An 18,337-nucleotide genomic window follows, 5' to 3' on the forward strand; every position below is an offset into this window, starting at 1 on the left:
TGCAAGGCGAGTCTCGGAGTTACAAGCACTCATGGCTGTTGGAACCTTTTATCATTTTTCATCCAGACAGGGTTTCTCTGAGGACAAACCCTACATTCATGCCTAAGGTGGTGTCCAGTGTGGCCCTCAACCAAACCATTCACTTGCCTACCTTTTATCCAAATCCACAGAACAAGGGTGAGAAAATTCTGCATTTTTGGACATACACAGGCAGTTAGGTTTCTACTTGGACAGAACTAAAGCTTTCAGAAAAACTGAGCAACTTTTAGTGTCATATGCTGCAGGATCACAAGGAAAGGCTATCTCAAAACAGACTATTTCTAAATGGATAGCCCATTGCATCCGTTTCTGCTATTTTCAACATGGCAAATCAGTGCCTAAGGGCATTAGGCCTCATTCCACCAGAGCAGCAGCCTTCCTCAGAGGTGTACCAATCAAGGATATCTTAGAGGCTGCAACTTGGAGTTCAGTGCACACTTTCACAAACACCACACTTACCTCTTTACTCCAGAGAGAGCAGGCTTTGCCACTGCAGTTCTGCCTCTCCAGCCTATCTAATCTAATCCTATCCAGCCAGCCCACCATCCTCAGCTTTGGTTTCAAACAACAATGTAATGACTGCAACAGTGAAACACGATGAGCATAGTACAGTTGTGTACCTACCATAAATGTAGATGTTCGAGTGTATTCACTGTTGCAGTCCAGGTTACCCACCCACCATCCCCCTTCTCTTTGCTGGGACTTTTCTGCATTTCTCTATCCTATACAACCTATTTGGTAATGTTTGGTGGTATTTGCTTGTAGATAAAGGGAATGTTATTTTTGTGCATGTATTTCTATTGGCATATTTTTTCAGCCTACCAATTTGGGGGCACCTGACATCTGGGGCAAGAAAAACTGAAGAAAATGGCGTCGGCTGCATCTTTTATACCCCTGGCGCACTGACGTCAGGGAAGAGGTGACCGCAACCGACGCCGGACTTAGACTATGGAATTCTGGCCGACTGAGGGTAGCCTGCCAGCAGGATAACCCAAGAGTAATGACTGCAACAGTGAATACACTCGAACATCTACATTTATGGTAGATACACAACTGTACTTTTCCTTTTAGCAGTCACTTCAGCTAGAAGGATTGCCTAATTACAGGCTCTTATGGCAGTGGAGCCTTTCATTATTTTTCATGCGGACAGGGTGTCTCTCAGGACCAATCCATCCTTCATGCCTAAGGTGGTATCCAGTGTGGCTCTTAATCAGACCATTCATTTACCAGCTTTCTTTCCCAATCCACAGAACAAAGGGGTGCGGATTCTGCATTCATTGGATGTACACAGACAACTTAGATTTTACTTAAACAGGACAAAATCTCTAAGAAAATCTGAACAACTACTGGTGGCCTTTTCTGCAAGGTCAGAGGAAAAGGCTATTTCAAAGCAGACTGTTTCCAAATGGGTAAGCCATTGTATTCATTTCTGCTATATGCACCATGGTAAAACTATCCCCCAGGGGATCAGATCTCATTCCACCAGGGCTACATCTACTTCTTCAGCCTTTCTCAGAGGTGTTCCTACCAGAGACATTGTAGAAGCTGCTACCTGGTGCTCAGTTCATACGTTCACCAAACATTACCATTTACCTTTCTTCTCTAAATCCAGAGCTGGCTTTGCCACTGCTGTCCTGCAGGGCCTTATAGCTGGTCCTAATGCTGTATAAATCTATCCTCCCAACCATAGCTTTGGGAATCTACCCAAATGGAATGACTGCAACAGTAAAACACGAAGAATATACTACAGTTGTGTGCACTTACCATAAATGTAGATGTTCGAGTGTATTCACTGTTGTCCTGGTTACCCTCCCTCCAACCCCCTGTTTTTTTCTTACTATATCTCTACTTTCCTTTACTATACTTAAAAGCCTTTTTGGTGTATTTGCTTTTGTTTGGAGGTATATTTTTGTGTTTTTAGTTACTTAAATATTTGGCTCCCCATTTGGGGGGCACTTGACATCTTGGGCAAGAAAAACTGATGTAATGGTGTCGGCTGCATGTTTTATACCCCTGACAACCTGATGTCATGGAAGAAGGGGCAGCAACCGACGCAGGACCCAAGACTTTGTTAATCAGGCCGACTGAGGGCAACCTGCCAGCAGATTGCCCAAATGTAATGACTGCAATAGTGAATACACTCGAACATCTACATTTATATTAAGTGTACACAACTGTACTTTTTGTGTGGGGTGGGGGAAGGGGTGCAGTCCATGACTGTACTGAGTGAAAAGACAAGTCTGTTAAAGGTGAATCGCAACCACAGAAAAAAAAAACATGTTTAGATGTTTCCAATATTTTAACACCACTTTGGGACTCTACAGGTTTTTAAATATTTTTAAATGTAATTTCAAAGTCTGGCCACATGGGGTCTAGCATCTTGATGAGACTTTAGAAATATTCTAATCCTCCAGCTATCCCAGAATACAGTATTTGTCCTCAACACATTACATCACACAGGCTTCTTTGTTCAAAAGCTAATGTGACTGCATTGATTTTACATGCATACACATGGTGTCTTTCAGTCAGTAAATTTCAAGTAAGATATCCTGCTGTTCACTGACTACTTAAAAAACTGAGACAAAGACACAGAACAGACTTTCTAAGTGTTTTTTTTTTTACTGCTGCTGCTTTACAGAGATTTTAATTTGCACTGTTTTGTCATTCCTAAACTATAGATGTTCTTCGTGTTTCACTGTTGCAGTCATCACTTTTGGGTTATCTGCTTGCAGTAGCCCTCAGTCGGCCTGATTAACAAAGTCTTGGGTCCTGTGTCAGTTGCTGTCCCTTCTTCCATGACGTCAGGTCGCTAGGGATATAAAACATGCAGCCGACGCATTACACAAGTCTTTCTTGCCGTGCGGTGCCCGAAGCAGAAGCAGTTCGCAAGTGCCGTTGGCCGACTCCTGAAATTTTCGTTTTCGAGTTTCAGAACCGAAGTCTTCAACTTAAGCCAAGTACCCCATTTGGGAAACTTTTTCTTGCTCCTTACCGATGTCAGTAAAAGTTAATAATTGCATTACTTGTGGAAAGCAACTACCTCATTATGATTTTCATTTGTACTGTATTCCTTGCCTAGGCTCTGACCACGACGTACCGTGCTGACGGTTTTGTGCTTTATTTAATCAGTGCACTATCCGTCGTCTGTATATTTTCGCCTCTAAATATTTCGGGTCTCAGTTTAATTATTCAGAAATGTCTGTTAGCCATCCAACTACCAGGATTCTGAAAACACGCAAGGATAAAAGACCGAGACAGGCAACTGAGGTCCAGAACTGCTGACGACGGTTCTCCTAAGCCAGTCGCCAGTTCCCTGGTACTCAGTGAGGCACTTTTGCAGCCCCTGATACCTGCTACTTATGATTCGCAGGCCTCTACTGAGACCCATTCGGAGTCCGGTATACCGCGAGATGCTTCAACTATGAAACCTGCGGATGTCTCTACCTTGGATGGGTCCGGAGCAGCTGTGCAGGCACCAGCTTCTGAGGGTGTATTCAGGTCTACGAACTTGCATATTAAATCGACACCTCCATCTTCTTTTAGGCCTAAATCTGAACCATGCCTAAAAGAATGACTCCCAGGCCACATGCTCAGGCCTCTATGCCTAAAAAACAAATAAGAATGGCTGAGGATCTTGTAATTCTAATCGGGGGAAGCCAGCCTCTCCCTTCTAAGAGACCTAGGACTGAAGTTGTTTATGAATCTTCTGACCAGGATTCTTATTTTTCTGATTTTTCTGATTCTTCTGATGATCTGGATTTGCCCTTATCTACTTATGAGGATTCTGATGCAGAGAGGACTTTATTCCTTCTGCTTCCCCTCCAGAGGATTTTTCTTTTGGTGAAACCTTACATACTCTTAGGGAGCATTTCCACTGGGAAAGCCAGGATTTTTCTGATTCAAAAAAGAGGCTTAGGGATTTCTTACTCCTGCCTCAGCTTAGACCTTTAGCTATTCCTCCTGTACTAGACATTGTTGATGATGCCTTTTCGGAATCTAGTTTGGCCCATGATTGTCTGCCTCCTGCTCCCAGAAAACCTGACAGATATTACAGGGTTCCTGATTCACAAAAGTTCCTTTTTAAAAATCCTACTGCGGATCCCGAGACTATTTCACAGGGACCCAAGGGCATTAAGGCTTCTACTGCTAAAAATCCTACCCCTTCTGATAGTGACTCCAGGGCGCTGGATAGTTGGGGTAAGAAGGTTTACACTAATGCAACCTTGGCCATTAGGGCTTTAAACTGCCAGTTCCATATTAAGGTATCAACAACATGTTATTGGATTCCTTAAACAGAAAATGTTGATTCCTGACTGTGCGGAAAATGAAAAATTACAGGATTTAATGCATTCTGCTGAACAGGTTGGAAAACATACTTTGCAATTTGGATTTGATTCTTTGGAGGCCTCTTGCAGGGCTGCTGTCACTGGGTCTGTGCTCAGAAGGCATGCTTGGCTTAAGGAGCAATCTTTACCTGATCTTGTTAAAGCTAAATTGTTGGATGCTCCCTTAAATCAGTTTGACAACAAGGATGAGGAAGTTCTTAAAAAGATGGAAGATAAATCTAAATCTATGCAAACTGTTAAAGATTTCTTACAAGTTCAGCCTCCTAGATTTAGTAGGCACTGGCCCTCTAAGAATTGGTCCTTTCCAGCCTCTTCAAGGTCTTCTCAAGCCAAACCCTGACATAGCAGAAACCCCAGGTTTCAGTCCCAGGGGACACACAAGACTAAACAGTGGAGGGTTTCCACACCCAAATCAGAGAGTAGCAAGACTTCCCCCCTGTGGAAAACAGTCTCAGTGACTTGTTTCTAAAACTTCCAAATACTTCCCAAGTGAATGCTCCTTTAGGCGGAAAGATTGGTCTGCAGGCCAAAAACTGGGAACTCATTACCCAGGACAAATGGGTTTTAAATATAATGTCCCAAGGATACAGATTTCACTTCCACACCTTACCAACACCAAGCAGGTGGCCAGATCTACCCCCAAATCAGTGGGCAGAGGCCCAAAATCAAGTACTCTCTCTTAAGCATGGGGACTATTCAGTTGGTACCAGAACAGGAAAAGGGACAAGGGTTCTATTCGAGACTTTTCCTGGTACCCAGAAAAGGCAATACTTGGCGTCCTATCCTGGACCTTTCTACTCTAAGTACTTTTCTGGTGATTCCAAAATTCAAGATGCTGACTCTTTACCAGCTGCTTCCTATGCTAGGCAAAGATGCATGGTTGACAACACTAGACTTAAAAGAAGCAAACCTGCACACATCCCTATCAGAGTGTCTTGCAGAAAATACCTACGCTTCAAAGCAGGCTACATGCACTATCAGTTCTCTGCACCGCCCTTTGGCTTATCTACTGTGCCCAGGGTATTCACAAAGTGTCTAGCTCCAGTCTTTGCATTTTGCAGGCAAATAAATATTCAAATATACCCATACCTGGGACGATTGTCTAATTCAGGCAGAAAGCCAGGACATACTTTTGAATCATCTGGCCTTTGTTTAAAGGGTACTGACTTGTCTGGGGTACACCATTAACGAAAAGAAATCACACCTGGTACCCTGTCAACAAATTATATTCCTGTGAGCAAGCTTGAATACAACTTTCCAGATGGCTTTCCTCAAGCCAGAGAAACGGATTCATTTGACAACCTACTTCAAACAAGTGGCCACAAAAACCCAGTTATTTGCAAGGCAAATACTGCAAGCCTTTGGGGTTCGTGGTCTCCTGCATTCTTCTAATTCCATATGCAAGGCTACATGTGAGGAAACTGCAATGGTATCTCAAAAGCCTATGGTGTCAACATTCACAGGATCTAGAAGCAATGATTCCTATCATACCTTGCCTACACCTAGAGTTCCTTTGGTGGGCAGAGGCCTGCCACCAAAACAGGGGACTACATTTCACACTACCCCCTGCTGCCCAAACCTTAACAACAGATGCATCAGACTGTGCATGGGGGGGCCCACCTGGCAGGGAAGTGCATTCAGGGCAAATGCAACCCAAGTCAAATGCACCTGCATATCAATCAAAAAGAAATGTTAGCTGTACAGAATGTTCTGACAGCCTTCAAGGACCACATTCTTCCAGGACAATTAATGATAAAGACGGGCAACACCACTGTTATGTGGCACATAAACAAGCAGGGGGGTAGACATTCTTACTCCCTCTGCAGACTAGACATGGCATTGTGGAACACAGCCCTGAGCTATCAAGTACATTTACAAGCTCAATTCCTGTCAGGAAGACTAAATACACTGGCAGACGAACTAAGCAGAAACCTCATGGACCCACGAGTGGAAACTGGAACCAAGGATTTTCAACATGTTGACAAGCAAATGGGGGAGTCCAGATATAGACCTGTTTGCCTCCCCCCAAAACTATCAGTTGGAGAAGTTCTGCACAAGGACTCCCCACAAACAAGCTTGGAAAGTGGATGCTCTGTCCTTCAGCTGGAAAATCTATCAGTTTATGCCTTTCCTTTTCTGCCTCTGCTCTCCAAAGTACTACTAAAGATCAAACAAGACAAACCAAGGACGATTTTGATTGCACCAGACTGGCCACGCCAACACTGGTACCCTCTCTTGCGCAATGTGTCACTGTGGGCCCCATGGCACCTGCCTCCGACTCCTACTCTGTTGTCTCAGCATGAGAACCAAATTCTGCACCCTCAACTTCAAACACTGAATTTAGCAGCCTGACTAATTACATAATTTCTCCTTTACCATCCCTCAGTAAGCCAGTGATGGATATCATTTTAGAGGCAAGGAGACCCTAGTACCAGAAAGTCTTACGCTGAAAAATGGAAAAGATTTTGTGCCTGGAACCAATCAGTTTACCTCAGATTTTACAATACTTAACTGAGATGCTTCATAAGGGCCTGTCTTTCTCCTCCATCAAAATTCATGCCTCAGCCATCTCAGCTCATTATAACACAGAACCACCCCTCTTCTCTCATCCACTGCTTAAGCAGTTCCTCAGAGGGGCCAAAAATCTACGACCACCCAGGAGAGCTCCAACTCCAGCCTGGGACCTCAACTTTGTATTGGAAAAGCTCACCCTTCCTCCTTTCGAGCCAGCTGCCACTGCGGACTTCCTTTCTTGGAAAACAGCTTTCCTTTTAGCACTCACTTCAGCAGGAAGGGTATCTGAATTACAGGCCTCATGGCAGTGGAGCCTTTCATCATCTTTCATGCGGACAGGGTGTCCCTCAGGACCAGTCCCTCCTTCATGCCCAAGGTGGTATCCAGTGTGGCCCTTAATCAGTCCATACATTTGCCAACCTTCTTTACTAATCCACAGAACAAAGGGGAACGGATTCTGCACTCCTTAGATGTGCACAGACAACTTAGATTCTACTTGGACAGAACTAAACCTCAAAGGAAATCTGAACAACTGCTGGTGGCATTTGCTGCAGGGGCAGAGGGAAAGGCTATTTCAAAGCAAACTATTTCCAAATGGCTAGGCCATTGCATTCATTTCTGCTGCAAACACCAGCAGCTACCTCTACAGCTTTTCTCAGAGACGTCCCTACCAGGTGCTACCATGAGTTCTGTACATATTTTCACCAAGCATTACCATCTGCCAATTTTCTCTAAATCCAGAGCTGGCTTTGCCACTGCAGTCTTGCAGGGTCTTTTTGCTGGTCCTAATTCTTTTTAAATTCCTCCTCCCATCCTTAGCTTTGGGAATCTACCCAAAAGTGATGACTGCAACAGTGAAGCACGAAGAACATAATACAGTTGTGTACACTTACCATAAATGTTGATGTACGAGTGTATTCACAGTTGCAGTCCTGGTTACTCTCCCTCCAGCCCCCTTCTTTTTTTTTGGATATACCTCTACTTTCCTTTGCTATCCTCAAAATCTTTTTGGTGTATTTGCTTTTTTGTTGGAGGTATAACCTTGTATCTTTATAGATTTAATTGCTTCCCATTAAGGGGGCACCTGACATCTGGGGCAAGAAAAACTGATGTAATGATGTCGGCTGCATGTTTTATACCCCTGGCGGTCTGACATCAGAGAAGGAGGGACAGCAACCGACGCAGGACCCAAGACTTTTTTAATCAGGCCGACTGAGTGCTACTGCAAGCAGATAACCCAAAAGTGATGACTGCAACAGTGAATACACTCGAACATCTACATTTATGGTAAGTGTACAGAACTGTACTTTCCTGAGAGGGGCTAACAACTTAAGGCCACCAAGAAGAGCCCCTTCCCCTGCTTGGGACCTTAACTTTGTGTTGGAAAAGCTCACGCTCCCCACCTTTAGCTTGCAGCTACAGCAGAGATAAAATTACTCTCTTGGAAAACGGCCTTGCTTTTATTCCATCACTTCCGCTAGAAGAGTGCATGAGCTGCAAGCACTTATGGCTGTGGAACCTTTCCTCATTTTTCATGCTATCAGTGTCTCCCTTAGGACTAACCCAACCTTCATGCCTAAGGTGGTGTCCAGTTTGGCTCTAAACCAATCTATTCATTTGCCCACCTTTTTTCCTAAACTTCAAAATAAGTTGGAAAGGATCCTGCACTCTTTAGACGTGCACAGACAGCTCAGATTCTACCTGGATAGGACTAAGCCCTTTAGGAAATCTGACCAGTTACTAGTCAGCTTTGCACCAGGGGCAGAGGGCAAAGCCATATCAAAACAAACTATTTCCAAATGGATAGCGCACTGCATCTATTTCTGTTACAAACACCATGGGAAACCACCCCCAGAGGGGGTCAGAACACATTCTACTTGGGCAACATCAACCTCTACAGCCTTACTCAGAGGGGTCCCTACCAGGGACATCCTGGAAGCTGCAATACGGAGATGTTCATTGTGTTACACTGCTGCAGTCATTACACTTGGGTTATCCTGCCGTCAGGCGGTTCTCCAGTCAGCCAGAGTTCCAAAGTCTTGGTCCAGCGTCGGTTGCTTTCGCCTCCTCCCTGACGTCAGTGCGACAGGGGTATATAAGATGCAGCCAACGCCATTTTCTTCAGTCTTTCTTGCCGCACGGTGCCCGAAGCAAAAGCAGTTCGCAAGTGCCGGTCGTCCGACTCCTGAGATTTTCATTTCCGAATCCAGAACCGAAGTCTTCTACAAAGCTAAGTACCCCGTTGGGGAAACTTTTTCTTGCCTCAGCCCGATGTCAGTAAAAGTTAATAACTGTATTTCTTGTGGGAAGCAAATACCTCATAAGGATTACCATTCTTATTGCATCCCATGCCTAGGCCCAGACCACGACGTCACTGGTTGTCGGTTTTCTGCTAGGTTTAACAAGCGCACTATTAAACGTTGGTTTGATTTTGCCCGACATTACTTTGGCAGAATATTTAATTATATGATGCCGTCGGAACTTCCCACGACCGCAATTCATAAAAAGCGCAGAGACAGGCATCAGAGGCCCAAAAACGGACGACGACGCCTCTTCTAGGCCAGTCGCCGGTTCTTCAGTTTTCAGCGAGGCGCCTTCGCAGCCCCTGACGACTGCTTCTGCAGAACCACAGGCAGCCACCAACTCCTTAGTGGAGATGGCTGGGCCTTCGGACTCGCAAGTTTTACAGATTACCGAAACCGACCCTGCAGAGGGATCCGGTGTACATGAGCCTCCTGCAACTTCAGAGGGTGTATTCAGACCTAGTCATCTTAGCCTTAAACCCTCTTCCAAGTCTAAACCACCTCTTAAATCTAAGAAATCACAGTCTCCAGGACAGGCCTCCATGCGTAAGAAACAAATGCTCAAAATGGCTGAAGACCTGATCACTCTGATCAGGGGGTCCCATCCCCCTCCTGATAAAAGGCCCAGACAGGATGTGGATTCTGACTCCTCCGACTAGGTGTCCATTTCCCTACAGTCTTCCTCAGACCTAGGTTACTCTTTACCCCCTTATGAGGATTCTGATGCTGAGGAATCCATTCCATCAGCCTCTCCCCCAGAGGATTATTCTTTTGGGGAAACTTTACACACCATGAGGGAGCATTTCCATTGGGAGGGCCAGGATTACTCAGAATCCAAGAAAAGGCTCAGAGAATTCCTACTTTTACCTCAACACAGACCCCTGGCTATTCTGCCAGTGTTAGACATTGTGGATGATGTTTATACTGAATCCAGCTTAAATCTTGATTCCTTACCTCCAGCTCCAGTTAAACCAGACAGGTACTACAGAGTACCTGACTCACACAAATTTCTGTATAAAAGCCAAGTGGCAGACCCAGAAACCATTTCTCAGGGACCCAAAGGGGTCAAGGCCTCTTCAGCAAAGAACCCAGTTCCCTCTGACAGAGACTCCAGAGCATTAGACAGATCGGGAAAGAAAGTATATACATCTGCAACTGTAGCAACGAGGGCTTTAAATTGCCAATTTCACATGTTAAAATACCAGCAGTTTCTGATGTCTCAGTTGAAACAAAAAATGCTTTCAGATACAGATCCTCCTAATTTTAAAGAAATGCAGGATTTATTGCATGGTGCTGAACAAGTGGGAAAACATACTTTGCAATGTGGTTTTGATTCTTTAGAGGCCTCCTGCAGAGCAGCAGTTACAGGCTCTGTCATTAGAAGACACGCATGGTTAAAGGAACATGCATTGCCAGATCATGTTAAAGCAAAACTACTGGATGCACCCTTGCAGCATGATGTCCTATTGGGAGTTAAGGCAGAAGAGGTACTAAAGAAAATGGAGGATAAGGTAAAATCTATGCAAACCGTGAAAGATTTCTTACAGGTACAGCCTCCAAGATTTAGCAGAAACTGGCCAACAAAGAATTGGTCCTTTCCTGTTACAGACTGACCCCAAAGGGGCAAATACAGGCATCTGAGAGGCAGAGGACAGCCACAAGGTCCTTTCAGGCCTCGACAATGGGGTGCACCAGGCCAGAAGGAAGGAGAAGACAGACAACAACCTTACAAGAAACAGTCCCAATAACTTCCCACTGCAGCTGCCAAACATTTCCCTCTTGGCAGCCCCACTGGGAGGAAAACTGGCTCTTTTCTATCACAATTGGCATATGATCACCAAAGACAAATGGGTTTTCAATATCATTTCACAAGGTTACAGGTTCCACTTTCACACTCTGCCAAGGTTAAAAGGAATGCCAAATCTGCCACCAAATCAATGGACAGAGACTCAAAAACAAATTACAGTACTCATGACCATGGGAGCTATTCAAAAGGTACCTCCACAGGAACAAGGACAAGGATTTTACTCAAGACTTTTTCTGGTACCCAGAAAAGACAAAGCCTGGAGGCCTATTCTGGATCTTTCATCTCTAAACACTTACCTGGATGTCCCGAAATTCAAAATGTTGACATTACAGCAGCTTCTTCCCATGCTGGGCAAGCAAGCTTGGCTCGTGACTTTGGACCTCAAGGAGGCATACCTGCATGTCCCTATCAGACAAAACTGCAGAAGATACCTCAGATTCATAGCTGGTCCAATGCATTATCAATTCTCTGCACTGCCCTTTGGCTTATCTACTGCGCCCAGGGTCTTCACAAAGTGCCTGGCACCAGTAATTGCATTTTGCAGACAAAGAGGAATTCAAATTTACCCATACCTGGACGACTGCCTAATTCAAGCAGAGAGCAAAGACATTCTCCTAAAGCATCTGGCGTTTGTAAAAAAGTTACTAAGTTGCCTGGGGTACACAGTAAACGAAAAGAAATCAAAACTAGTACCCTCACAAGAGGTAATATTCCTGGGTGCCAGCTTGAACACAACGGCCCAGATAGCTTATCTCACGCCAGACAAGCAAGGACATTTGACTCAATACTTTCAATTGATGGCAACAAAGACCCGACTCCCTGCAAGAAAAATTCTGCAGGCCTTGGGCTACATTGCTTCTTGCATACTACTAATACCATATGCCAGACTGCATATGAGGAAACTACAATGGTACCTAAAGTGTGTATGGTCTCAACACTGTCAAAATTTGGAAACAGTTATACCACTAATACCTTGCCTTCAGAAGGAGTTTCGATGGTGGGCTCAAGCTTGTCACCTCAACAAGGGACAGCCTTTTACTCAACCCACACCCAGGCAAACACTGACAACAGATGCATCGGATTACGCCTGGGGAGCACACATGGCAGGAAAATGCATTCAGGGCATGTGGCCTATAGAACAAAAGCATCTCCACATCAACCAAAAAGAGATGCTAGCTGTACAAAATGCCCTTATAGCTTTCAAGGACCTGCTACATCCAGGACAACTACTACTAAAGACAGACAACACCACAGTCATGTGGTACATAAACAAGCAAGGGGGCACCCATGCAGACAAGCAATGACCTTGTGGAACACAGTTATAAGCTATCAAGTTAATCTACAAGCACAATTCCTGCCAGGTGACAAAAACACACTGGCAGACGACTTAAGCAGAAATATCTTGGATCCACATGAATGGGAATTGAATCGACAAACATTCAGAATGATAACACAGAAATGGTGGAGCCCGGATATAGACCTGTTTGCATCACCAAAGAATTGCCAGCTACAGAAATTCTGCACAAGGAGTTACCATCCACAAGCATGGAAAGTGGATGCCCTCTCATTCAGCTAGAAAAATCTAACAGTATACGCATTCCCACCACTGCCTCTTCTTCCAAAGGTACTCATAAAAGCCAGGCAAGAGGGGCCAAAAATTATCCTGATTGCACCAGACTGGCCATGCCAGCAATGGTACCCAATCTTAAAAAACTTAGCACAAGGACCACCCTGGATTTTGCACAAGAACCACCCTGGATTTAGCCTCAAACACCACATCTTCTCTCTCAGAACAACAATCAGATTCTCCACAGCCAGCTAAGGACCTTAAACCTCGCTGCATGGAAGATACCTTAGCAAAGCAAGCAATGCCTCTCTCCAAAGCTGTTATGGATGTCATCCTGGAGGCCAGACGGCCTAGTACCAGGAAAGCCTATTCGGATAAATGGAAGTGATTCTGTTCCTGGAACCAAGCTCACAGCCTTGACCCTCTTGAGCCAAACATTCCTCAGATTCTACAATATTTGACTGAGATGCTGGACAAAGGCCTCTCCTTTTCATCCATCAAGATCCATGCCTCTGCCATCTCTGCTCATTACAACACGGATCCACCAATTTTCTCTAATCCTTTGCTAAAACAGTACCTCAGAGGGGCAAAAAACATAAGACCACCCTGTAGAGCACCTGCTCCAACTTGGGACCTCAACTTTGTTTTGGAAAAATTAACTTTACCTCCTTTTGAGCCAGCTAGCACAGCAGAATTAAAATACATCTCTTGGAAAACTGCTCTGCTCCTGGCACTTACATCAGCACGAAGAGTCTCAGAATTACAGGCACTAATGGCAGTGGAACCTTTCCTCATTTTCCACCAGGGCAGGGTGTCCTTAAGAACTAACCCTACCTTTATGCCTAAGGAGGTTTCAAGTGCGTCTCTAAACCAAACTGTTCATTTGCCAACTTTTTATCCAAAACCACAGAATAAAGGGGAGAGACTATTGCATTCATTCAACATTCACAGGCAGTTACGCTTCTACTTGGACAAAACCAAAGCTTTCAGAAAATCTGAGCAATTATTGGTAGCATATGCTGCAGGAGCACAGGGAAAAGCCATTTCAAAACAGACTATTTCCAAATGGATAGGGCATTGTATACGTTTCTGCTATACGCACCATGGGAAACCTGTGCCTACCAGCATTAGATCTCACTCCACAAGGGCGACAGCCACGTCAACGGCCTACCTCAGCGGAGTACCTACCAAGGATATTTTTAAAGCAGCAACATGGAGCTCTGTGCATACCTTCACCAAGCGTTACCATCTGCCTCTATACTCCAAATCCAGAGATGGCTTCGCCTCTGCAGTGCTTCAGGGCCTTATAGCCACCCCTAATGCATTATAGAACCAACCACCCTTCCTCAGCTTTGGGATTCTACCCAAGTGTAATGACTGCAGCAGAGTAACATGATGAACATAGTACAGTTTTGTACCTACCATAAATGTAGATGTTAGAGTGTTGACACTGCTGCAGTCCAGGTTACCCTCCCTCCATCCCCTCTTCATTGCTATTTCGTACCTAGGTTTACTACCCTTTACTACCTTTGGAGGGTATTTGCTGGTAACTGAAAGTTTTTGTTTGCTTTTCTTATTTATGTTTTATTAGCAATTTGAATTGCCTACTTATTTGGGGGCACCTGACATCTGGGGCAAGAAAAACTGAAGAAAATGGCGTCGGCTGCGTCTTGTATACCCCTGTCGCACTGACGTCAGGTAGGAGGCGACAGCAACCGACGCCGGACCAAGACTTTGGAAGTCTGGCCGACTGGGGAACCGCCTGACGGCATGATAATCCAAGTGTAATGACTGCAGCAGTGTCAACACTCGAACATCTACATTTATGGTAGGTACAAAACTGTACTTTCTCTTCATACCTTCACCAAGCATTACCACCTGCTTATCTTTTCAAAATCCAGGCAAACTTTGCAACCACAATTTGCAGGGCATACTAGTCAGCCCCAACTCTTCTTGACTGCCTCCACCTGCTTCTCAGCTTTGGGAATCAACCCAAGTGTGATGACTGCAACAGTGAAACACGAAGAACATAGTGCAGTTGTGTACACTTACCATAAATGTAGATGTTCGAGTGTATTCACTGTTGCAGTCCTGGTTTCCCACCCTCCAGCCCACTTGTCTCTCTTTCTCTCTTCCTCACCCTTACAGGGGTATTGGTGTTTACTTTCTACTGGTGGTGTTACTCCACCGTAAGTTAGCTCCCTTTTGGGGGCCCCTGACATTTGGGACGAGAAAAACTGATGCATTGGCGTCAGCTGCCTGTTTTTATACCACTACATCATTCCTGGAGCGACGGCACCCAATGCAGAAATACTAAGCCTCTGGTATTCGGGCCGACTGAGGGCTACCCCTGGCAGGATAACCCAAGTGTGATGACTGCAACAGTGAATACACTCGAACATTGACATTTACGGTAAGTGTACACAACTGTACTTTCTGAAATATTTGGGCGGGTTACTATCCTATGGTCTGTATCCGCGGTGGTGGTGCTGCGGTAGCATTGTCGCCTCACAGTAAGACGCTGTCCGGTTCGATTCTCAGCTAGAGCGTCTTCTGCGTGGAGACATGCGTGAATGGCCGTACCTTCGTTGAAGGTTGTGCGTCAGGACTGGTAACTCGGCACGTAAAAATCCGCTACCAATCATTAGCGGACCGGAGTTCCGCTGTGGCAACCCCTAACCGGGAAAAGCCGAAAGACACAACTACCCTATGGTCTTTGTTCTCCTTTAACAAGGAATGTTTGTCAGCCATTTCAGCATGTCTGGATTCTTTTCATTCATACTTTGCTCTAGTTGCTGTACCAAGAGGTTTGTGCTGTTGAAATATAAGGCCACTTTTTATACAGATGACCTTTAACTGAGATATTTTTGTTGTCTTTGTTTGAACCAGCTATTATGGCCGTGTTTGGTTCATTTTTGAAAACACGAACTTATTGCTTTGACATCTGCAGGAGTATCCGAGTTGCCGCTATTCACGATGAGTTAGTTATCTGCATAACAAATCACCCAGTCATGCGCTGGCTACTTACATAGTGTATCTTTATTCTAGCCATCAACCCTCCCATATTTCTTTCAGAAAATAATTGACGGAAAAAGGATGCACTCTTTTTGACCCCTGTATTGTCAGTACTAAGTCCTTTAGGAAAGCCGAACATCTGTGGACTCCATAGTATGGGACTGGAGAAGGGGACAACGTGTCAATTCAGACAATTTGTTAGTTATTTGCTTTAGCTTGGCTTGTTGTTCCCACCGTGGTAAAACAATTCCAGATAGGATTAAGGCAGATTTTTATAGATTTCTTGGATGGCAAATTGGAAAAGGGGGTGGACTCTAAAAGAGGTCATGGTCTTCGGTACATACTTTTACAAAGCATTACAAAACTGGATTCCCTCTCCAGGTCCAGAACTGGCTTTGCTAGGGCCATTCTCCAGGGGCTTCTGGACCCTTGTCCTTTCTCCTCCCAGGTTAGATAACCTTTGGTAATCAACCTGTATAACCAAAGGGTACTGTAGTAGTGAGAATGATGAACATAGTACAATTGTATAAGCCCCACTTACTAAAACTGTAGTTGTTTGAATTCATCACTGCTGCAGTAGTCCACCCACTTCTTTTGTGTATTGTGGGATAAAAAATTAAATGTTTATTTTGGGGGTTTAGTGTAAGCAAGGTGTCTCTCTTTGGCAAGAAAGTCCTGAAGTTGTCAGCACTCTGATTTTCTTCTCAGAGGCTTGTCCACCAGTTTAATTGAAGATGTGGGAGGGCACCGTAGTGTATAGCTTTTTGAAGACCGTTTAATTGTGTCCTTGGCAAGATAGAACTTAAAGAATAAAAGACTAAACAGCAGGGAGGAATCTGTTTATGTCCTATTCATTTTTTGCAGAATTCTTAATATGAGGGAGTTCTCCCCCATAGGCGACCCAGTGTCAGCCAGTATACAAAACTTTTTCACTACCGTAGGATGCATGGTAGATTGCATGTAGGTTGCTGTGGTGCGTCAGCCATAAAAGTGATGTACGCAGACACCTACATCAGAACTTCTCTGCCGCCAGTCTGAACCCCACCTTCGAATGTCTGTCTGCTTGCTGAGCTGTTAGCTGTGCTCCAGTGAATTTCTCAGGTAAGGGTCCCCTTGGGGAAATCTTTTTTCTTTTGCTACTGTTTTGTGGTAGGGTTCATATTGTCCAGAAAAGGCAAATGCCAGTGTGGAAGACAAACCATCTTCAGGGTTTGTTCTGTCTAGGACCTACCCACGACCACAAATCCTGTCCATTTTGCAAGGCCTTTGTGCCCAAGACCCTAAGAAGTAGACTTTCCTTATTAGCAATTTACGTGGAAAACCAGTGCTTAGTTACTAGCTAAAAGCACAATGGAGGGATCCTGTGAGCCCGAGGTAGTCTCTATCGCTAAGTGAGGGCCAAAAAAACGTGGCCTGAAGCTTCTGCAGCACCTCTTACTACAGGCGTCTCTCCTGAGCCATATGAGAGCCCAGTGATACGTATGGTTCCTGGTTCAGAATCGCAGGCTGAGTCTGATGTTGAGGCCACCTTGGATCTGACCACAGGCACGTCTTCAGAGGCTGAGCAGGCATCCATCTCGTATGTGTGGGGGGAACCAAGGCTTTTGATAACCGAAGGCCCTAAGGGGATACCTCAGATCCTGGTGCGGGAGGAAATTCACTATGATATTATTGAATGTAAGCTTACGTCCTGGCCTCCTATGTTTCATAGGGTAGACCTGCTTCTAAAGAAGAAGCAGAAGACTAAACATTTGTCCTCTCCAAAGGAACCTCACAGTGATTGGGAATAGTTTGACAAAGGCTCTTAAGGTGTTTCAATCCCTACTCCACCCTACACAACATCTCCACATAAAAGAGTTAGGGAAGAGGTTTTTTCAGATGAAGTGGCATCTATGGCCTATTCTTCACAGATCATTTACCCTCTAGATTATGATTCCCCAGAGGAGGGCTCCAATGGAGCTGACTCAGCCATGGAAGAACTCTCTCTTGGTGAGATCCTAGTCAAAATGAGAGATCATTTCAAATGGGATAGCACTCTGGTATCTGAAGTATAAAAGAGAAACTATGACCTTCTGCAGGTGGAATCACCCAGCGCTTCAGCTATTTCTCCTGTGTTACCTGCTTTCCTTGATGCCTTTGCCTCTGCTTCCACGGCCCCTGAAAGGCCCCTGATTCTCAGCCTTCAGCTCCTAGGAAACCTAACCGATTTTGCAAGGTCCCAGAGGACTATAAGTTCCTGTTTATATGTCCTTCATTAGACATATTTGGTATTTCAGTGGTCTGAGATAAACCATTCAGGTTACTGTCTTCATCCTGTCTCCTTCCTTCAGATAAGGACAGCAGGGTCATGGAAAGGCTGGCAAGAAAGTGTATACTTCAGCCACCTTTGAATTCAGAGTCATTAATTACCAAACTCACATGACCATATTTGCCCTAGAGCCTCTGTCTCAACTCTCCCAGGTCATTTTTCATTTGCCTGATTCAGAGAGTTAAACCTTGGCTGCATCCTTGTTTGGTACCTCCTCAGAGGTAACCCACCACTCCTATCAGATGCAGCTATGATACTGCAGACAAAATCTAAGCTTATGGATGCCCCTTTGGACAATTCTGCATTGTTTGGCCCTGCAGCTGCTAATTTTTTAAATCTGTGCAGGAAAAGGGAATTGCAAGAATTGAAATACATCTTTTTCTCTCCAGTGCCTAAATTTCAGTGAAATTACCCAGCAAAAATTGCTTTTGTAGATAG

The 18,337-nt window shown here is 44.7% G+C and overlaps 1 protein-coding gene across 3 annotated transcripts in view; it reads left to right on the plus strand.

The window, feature by feature from the left end:
* Nucleotides 1–18,337, plus strand: part of CDK13 (cyclin dependent kinase 13) — a 2,153,482-nt gene that overhangs the window by 1,672,708 nt on the left and 462,437 nt on the right. The gene's annotated exons all lie outside the window — the stretch shown is intronic.

This window comes from Protopterus annectens, chromosome 3.part0, assembly GCF_019279795.1.
Source record: "Protopterus annectens isolate FY-2018-M chromosome 3.part0, PAN1.0, whole genome shotgun sequence".
NCBI lineage: Eukaryota > Metazoa > Chordata > Ceratodontiformes > Protopteridae > Protopterus > Protopterus annectens.